Consider the following 7048-nt stretch of genomic DNA (forward strand, 5'->3'; position numbering starts at 1 on the left):
AGCAAGAAACATGGAGTTCTTTTATGTAATTTTTTTATATTACTTTATCAAGAGAGGCTAGCCTAACTTTCTGTCCATAGCTTTGTAATTAGGATGTTGGTTTCTATTTAAAAAAATCTTTGCAATAGTGTGCTGGTATAAAAGCAATATAAAATCTGACAGATGAACTGTTTGAATTGTTTTTTGTTTTTACAGCCAGCCAGCTGATTGCTCAGGATGTAGGGACGGATGATGATCCAAGTCAGTGCTCCAGAGCAAAACCTAATAATATCAAGGTATTTTTGAGAATGTTTTTCTTTTGTAATTTTGTAACGTGAATAAGATTTCAGTGTTTATTTGTATAGCAGTTTATTTTGGGAAGTATTTTCATTTTTAACTGTTAATTACTCTTACATTGTGTTGAATAGAAAATGACTATACAGTGATACTCAGTTTTTCAGGAAGTACTCAAAAAAAAAAGTGGATTTGTTGTTCTATGAAATGTCTGTATAATACATCTTTGATGTATTGTGGGCCAATTTGCACTGTAGTTAAGGGCTTGGGATCATGTGAAGTACACAGGGTCCGACTGCCCAATAAGTTCACCATCTTGATGGTTGTACTGATCTGAGATCTGCAGAATGTTATCAGACTTGACCTGAATTCTGTATTTGCACTTCCCCTTTGAGTCAGAACAGGTACTTAATGAAAAATAATCTCCCTCTTAAGAGATTGTGCAGAGTGTTTTGCTTTATCTCACCTATTGATTTTGATTAAGGTTCTCAGCATCGAAGTTTTCAAGAGACACTATAAAATCTTGATGAATAAAATAACTGCTTTTTTTCTGAACGCAAGTAACTGATTGTAATCCTTAATTTGTAGTAAGATGCTCTGTTTCAAAATAATACAGGAAATTACTTCATGTGATGCAGCTGAAGTCTCCGAAGAAGTTGTTGTAACACATACACCTCCTGCAAGTGCTGTGGAAGGAAAAGGTAATGAAAATAAAGAATCTGCAATTTGCTGACTCTGTACTCGAATGCTAGTATTATTTGAATGTTTCTGAGAGCAATGAGAAATCCAATCCCAGCCAAATAGTTGCATAAGTTCTCTAGTTGCATTCTGTTCCTGCTATCAAATAATGCATTATTCTTAATTCCTTTAATAGTGAGAGTAAATGTGATGTTCCTGCTGTGGAGATAGCTTGACACAGAATTATGGGGGCTATCATGCATCTGCTGCATTGTGCAATCTGGGAAGCCACTTGCAAGTAGACAATTGGAAAAGGATATAGCAAGTTCAGGACAAGGGCAAAAACTTCTAACTCAAACCAATAATAAGAGAGTTGTTCTAAGAAAAAATCATGACAAATGCACCATCAAAAACAGTGGTGTTTGTTTAGGTAGGAAAACCAACTAGGAAGGAGTGTACAAGTTAAGCTGTCGTAGTTTACTTTGTAAAAACACTTTAAAAAAAAAAAAAAAATTAGACTTGGATGCAACTTCATTCTGTCTTTGTTTGTATTAACAGTTGTGTGCTCTCTGTTGAAAAATCTGAAACTGTTTAGCATTGAGCTTGTATCCTCAGGTTACTGTTTCAGAGAGAATGTGTGAGGAAATTAAATAGTTGTTTGTTGAACTTCTGAATCATATAGTGTTAAGGAGGCATTCTGGCAGTCCAACGTTCTGTGCTATGAGATGGATGTTTATAGGGAAGTTGAATTTGAGGCTGTAGTGTGATACAATACTTTTAGTGCAGGATTGTGGCTTGTACCTTTTACTCTGTCTACTAAAATAAAGATGCACAGTTTCTCTTTTTTTTTTTTTTATGTGCATGTGAAGATGAATTTACCACTGAGCAGGAAATATTTGATAAGACGAAGCAGAGTCTAGAATCAAATGAAAATTCTGTAGAGGTGAGTGGTCTTATTCATGTTAACTAATTGAGATAATGTCGGTTCAGACAGAAAACAAGTACTTTGTATTTTGCTGACAGCAATACTAAAATCCTGATTCACCCAGTGTATAAATAGCTGTCAAGCTTTTTTTGGTACTCTAAAGTGCCAAAGGCTCTTGTAATTATCTGTCACAAGGCAAAAACATGCACCATAAGACATTAGTGGTTGTTATTAACATAGCAGTAACTTCCTTCCTGCATTTAATAGTGCTTACAGATTGTATATAAAATAGCTATATAGAATTGTATACAAATCATGTTTCCTGGAAGCTTCATAATTGACATGTGGACAGTTGTATCACTTCATCACATCCAAGCTGGCTCTACAAAAATATTATCATTCAAAAACTTTTAAGCTCTTTTTTATTATCTTTTAACCATATACTTGTGATATTCTGCAGTGGCTGTTGTATAAGTCTATTTGAACATACTTTGAGAATACAATTGTTGTCTGAGTCTAGAAGTGGACACAGTTATAGAGACTTGTGGTTTGTGGTTTGCTTTTTTTTTTTTTTTTGTTTGCCTCTGCATTGAAAATAGAAGAACTTCTAGAAGTTTAAATTGCTACATATGCAGGCTCAATGCTTGAGTCACCAGTAGGGGGATCAGGACACCTCTAGATTTCTGTAAACCCTGAGTGAGGCACTTAATTCTCTTTTATGTAAAGGGGAGCAATGGTTTTGTTGTTGGAAACATTCAGACCATCTTCATTACTTGTATGTGTCCTTAATACCTTAAGCTTCAACAGCTTCAAAGTACAAAGCTTTTCTTTTTTCCTCCTTCTCCAAACTAAAGGCCTGATGTGTGTAGCGAGCTTCACAAATCTGTGCTTTGAGATAATTAGGATACTGACGGTTAAATAGCACTACCTCAGCTGTTACAAGATGTAACCTATACTATCTAGAAGAAGAAATCAGATTGGGAGTTCTCTTAAGACTGAAAAAACACGGTGAGATGTGTGGGAGAAGGTTAGAAGCATTTGTTAAATGAGGTGATACAGTTGATAGAGGTGCAAAAGACATTGTGCTGAGGACAGCCACTGAGAATTTTGCATAATCTGAAGTTGTCTTGTTTCTTTTTAGCTTTGTCAATGAATTTCATGAAAAGCAATGCCTATTCATACAAAACCTGTCTCACCCATGTTATATTTCTAAACAGACAAGCACTATTTCTGCTCATATCACAGTATGTTGACAACAGTCTTTATATTGCCCTAATACTGGATGTTAGTTGTAGTAACTGAAATACTTTACTTTTACTTTTTATAGGATAATCAACCTGTGATAGTAAAACGGAAGAGAGGAAGGCCTCGTAAACATCCTGTTGAAGATGTACAGCCTGGTGGTGGTGGTAAGTAATTCATAACACTTGTGTGGAGAAAGAGTAAAAATAGTAACGTTCAAGTTCTGAATTCATATTTCTTCCCTCAGGTGGGGAGTCAAAAGCTGATATGAGCACTGGCAATGTAAGTGCCTTTATTTTGTTTGGGTGCATTTAAGCATGAGATCCATTATTCTGTTTTAACAGGTAACAATATTTCAGAAACATTCTGTAGCAAGCTTGATAACTGAATTCACACTAAGCATAATGAAACTATAAAAACTAAATCCTGATATAATAGAGTTTACAAGCAAAATATACTATTAAGTCTGAACATGGCAAATAACAGGATTACTCTTAGTACAGCATAGTTTCACTGTCTAGCAGTATACTTGCAAGCAGGATGAAATTCTGATCCCATGCACGTGTCTTTTAGTTTGTGCTGTGAATAAATTTGGCCTAACGATCAAGGATGACTTAATGTAGAAAATTTAAGGCTCTTGTCTTTACTGAGCCTATTGTAATAACAGCATATAACAGTAATAACAGCAATAACAGCTCTTAACATTTTTAAAATAAACTTGTACTATCTGTGTTACACCATGTATGGTTAACTCATAAGACAGAGATGTGCTGGTAGTAAGTTAAGCACTTCTAAAACAATTCAGTCTTCTAAAGCTCAGCAATATCTTGATTTTTTTTTAAGCCGTGAGCTGTAAGTCACTGCTAAGTAAGTAAGTATTCTATTGAAAGTGCTTCTGCAGTCCAGTTGGGTTATAGCACTGTGATGAAGCATGGATTGAGCAAAAAATTCTTGCATAAAAAGAGGTAATGACTAAAAACTAAACAAAAAAGTTGTATTGAAACTTGTGTGTTCTGCTTGCTTGCCTGGTAAGGCACCTGCTGGTTGTCAAAAGTCTTGGGAATTTACCTAGTCTATAAATAGCAGGTATTCTTCTGCCCATGTTTATTCTGTCCATGCAGTATTTCAGGCAGTCCATTTAGGGTTCTGTCCCTTTTGCAGGTCGGGTACAATTTTGTGTCTGAATTAATTTTCCTACTCAGTATCTTTCAATATTTCTTCAATGAAATGTGATTGTTTCGGCCTTGTTTGTTTTGTTGTTCCAAATAAAAATTAGAACTAACTTAAAATCCCCTCTAGAATATATATGCCTTTACACAGTGCTGAAGCTGAGTTGTTTTGTTCTAGTTAACCATTTTAAAGGTCGTATGCTTCCCACTGATGATGGGTAGTTGTACCAGTCAGCTGGCTTCAGGAGGAGCAGTATTTACCCTTCATCTGAGAAAATGGCTCTGTAAGGCTGCATGCTGTCTTTGCAAGACAGTCTTCTCAGGCTGCTTTGAGAATGTGTTGCTACTTCAGCGATGGCATAGACATCGTAGTGTAGTCATTCAGCGATTAAAGCAATTGGATTTTAGTAACAGTCATCATAGGAGATCATGTAGTTGTAACTGACATTTTCTGTGTTCTGACTAAATACAGAGCTCTCATGGCTATAATTTGTAAATCTGTATGCGTGCTTACATAAAATGACTGCGCTAAGCTTTTTGTATCACTGAGAATTAAGTTTTCAGAGATGTGTTTAACTGAAACTACCTTTAAGTTAGTGTCTATTACTGTAATGACTTCCTTTGTCAATTGCTCTGTCAGGTTACTGAAACTACTGTAACTTCATTTGTTTGGAGGGTAACTAGGTGCAAACTTTCTGCCTGTTGATCAGAATGTTCATTTTTTTTTTCTGAGATTGCAGATATATGCATATATATATATGAATGGAGTTTCTGTGTTTATATAATACAAATCTAGGTTTTTCTGATTTGTCTTTTCTTTTTTGTTTCTAGCTGCAATTTCCTACCTCTGCAAGTAGAGGGAAAAGTCCTCAAAGAGGTAAGCAAACCATGGGAGAAGTCCAAGGGGATGTTCTAGAATATCAGATGAGTCCTTCTTAAATATTGTGTTTTAAAATACATATTCAGAAAGAAATCTAATTATTCAGTTAATTACATTATCTGTGGATATGAATTCAAAGAGGTAAGTGGCAGCTTGAGGGGATATTTCTTTCCCCTATCACAACTTCTATAAAATCTTTAAGATGATTGCTTAGCGTCCATTGGAAATACTTTTATTGTTACAAGCTGAAGTCACACTAAAAGAGATTTTTATATTTCCCTTTTTCATTCAGACACCTGTCATTTGTAAGAAGTAAAATTATGATGAATTTTAAGCAGTGTAGTTAATTACAGATAAGTAATCTGTACTGCATTAGTTGTTTAGATCCATTTTAGTAAAAGCCATTCATAAATATATTTTAATATAGACTCAGGAAGCTGAAAGGAAGTTGAAAAACGGCTTATAAACAAATACAAACATTCATGCCCTTTTAACTTGAAGTTGTTCTGCATATGGCTTTACAGTAGATGCATTCACACACATAATGGGAAGTGAAGTTTTCAGTCAGTGCAATCAAACAGTTGGAAACAACTGGTTTCTAGAGGCAGCATCCTACCTTAACAGTTCTCTTATGTAATTAGTAGTGGAAAGTAGGATTAGTAGTAGGACTTCTGTGGAGAACTCTTCCTGTGTAATTAGAAACAACTGACAGTAGGCTTGAAACCAAAATTATCCTTGCACTATTTGCTGCTGAAAAGTTGATATGGCTTTTGTTATTATTATTGCTAATTGTTTTTATACTTGAGCTAAAAGTACAACCTTTTCACTTATTAGGAGAAAATTGGGTCTGTTAAGAAAGGCGTGGCTTGTAGTTAAATTGTCTTCTATCACAGGGTATTTGGTTATGCATTTGCCAACACTTACCAGGATTTTAAATACTTGCCTGCAGTACATCAAAGAATTAATAAATCTTTTTAATATGTTAATTAGACTTATATTGTGTAAAACACTTAGTACAGTGTGCTGTTCTTCATTTTATTGTGCTTCTTCATCAAATAGTTGCATGCTTGTACTTTATTTCATTTGTTCCTGTATAGAAGATTTTTCCCGTAATTTGGACAACACAACTTCAGAGGACCTGTGTGTGTTTAAGAATGTACCTCTGATTTGAGACCTCTGTGTTGGTACAGCAAATTGACATTCTTCTGTATTTGCTCTCTTGGTCTAAACAGTGATGAATGTAGAGTTTTTGGCCTTATTTTTAGCTTTTAGAAACAAAAATAGACAGCAATTTTGTGGCATAAAAAAATGTTTAAAGAGATGGTATAAAAACCTCCATGTTGTTTAGGATGCTTCTCTCCTTCAGTGACTGGGGATTTTTATCATTGCGATATTGCAGATAACTCTATTTGACAAACTTCAAACTTTAAAAAATCATCTTTCTTACCATGGAGGCCAGCTTGGGACAACGTGCTTCATAGAGTTCATAAAATTATTTTGGTGTGCACAAGCCAGTCTGTAAGAACCACTGGATTGAAAAACCAGGCTTCTTCAACAGAGAAGGTTAACTAATTTGTATGCCAGGTACTAGTCAGGATTTAAATGCTCCCTTGTTGAGCTACAGCTGTCTTGGTGCTTCACAGTAGATATAGTAAAGCATTAGCCCAGAGGAGCTTTATATTCTGGTTTTAGAGACTTTTCAGAACTGCATTGAACAAGATCTTGAGCAGTAAGATCACATTTTGAGTTTAGCTGTACATTGAGCAAGACTGGTCTAGATGACCTCCAGAGACACCTTCCAAGCTAAATCCTTCTTGATTCTGCTGTTGGTTGACAGTAAATAAAATAGATATCTAACTTCTGCTTTTCCACTTAAAAAAA

At 35.1% G+C, this 7048-nt stretch overlaps 1 long non-coding RNA gene across 1 annotated transcript; it reads left to right on the plus strand.

Moving 5' to 3' along the window:
- The first annotated feature begins 126 nt into the window (after nt 1-126).
- Nucleotides 127-7048, plus strand: LOC109367488. Its single transcript, XR_004159701.1, has 6 exons — nt 127-275; nt 890-974; nt 1821-1894; nt 3204-3285; nt 3366-3400; nt 5119-7048. It is a non-coding gene; the product is annotated as an uncharacterized LOC109367488 (long non-coding RNA).

This window comes from Meleagris gallopavo, chromosome 4 (genome assembly GCF_000146605.3).
Source record: "Meleagris gallopavo isolate NT-WF06-2002-E0010 breed Aviagen turkey brand Nicholas breeding stock chromosome 4, Turkey_5.1, whole genome shotgun sequence".
NCBI lineage: Eukaryota > Metazoa > Chordata > Aves > Galliformes > Phasianidae > Meleagris > Meleagris gallopavo.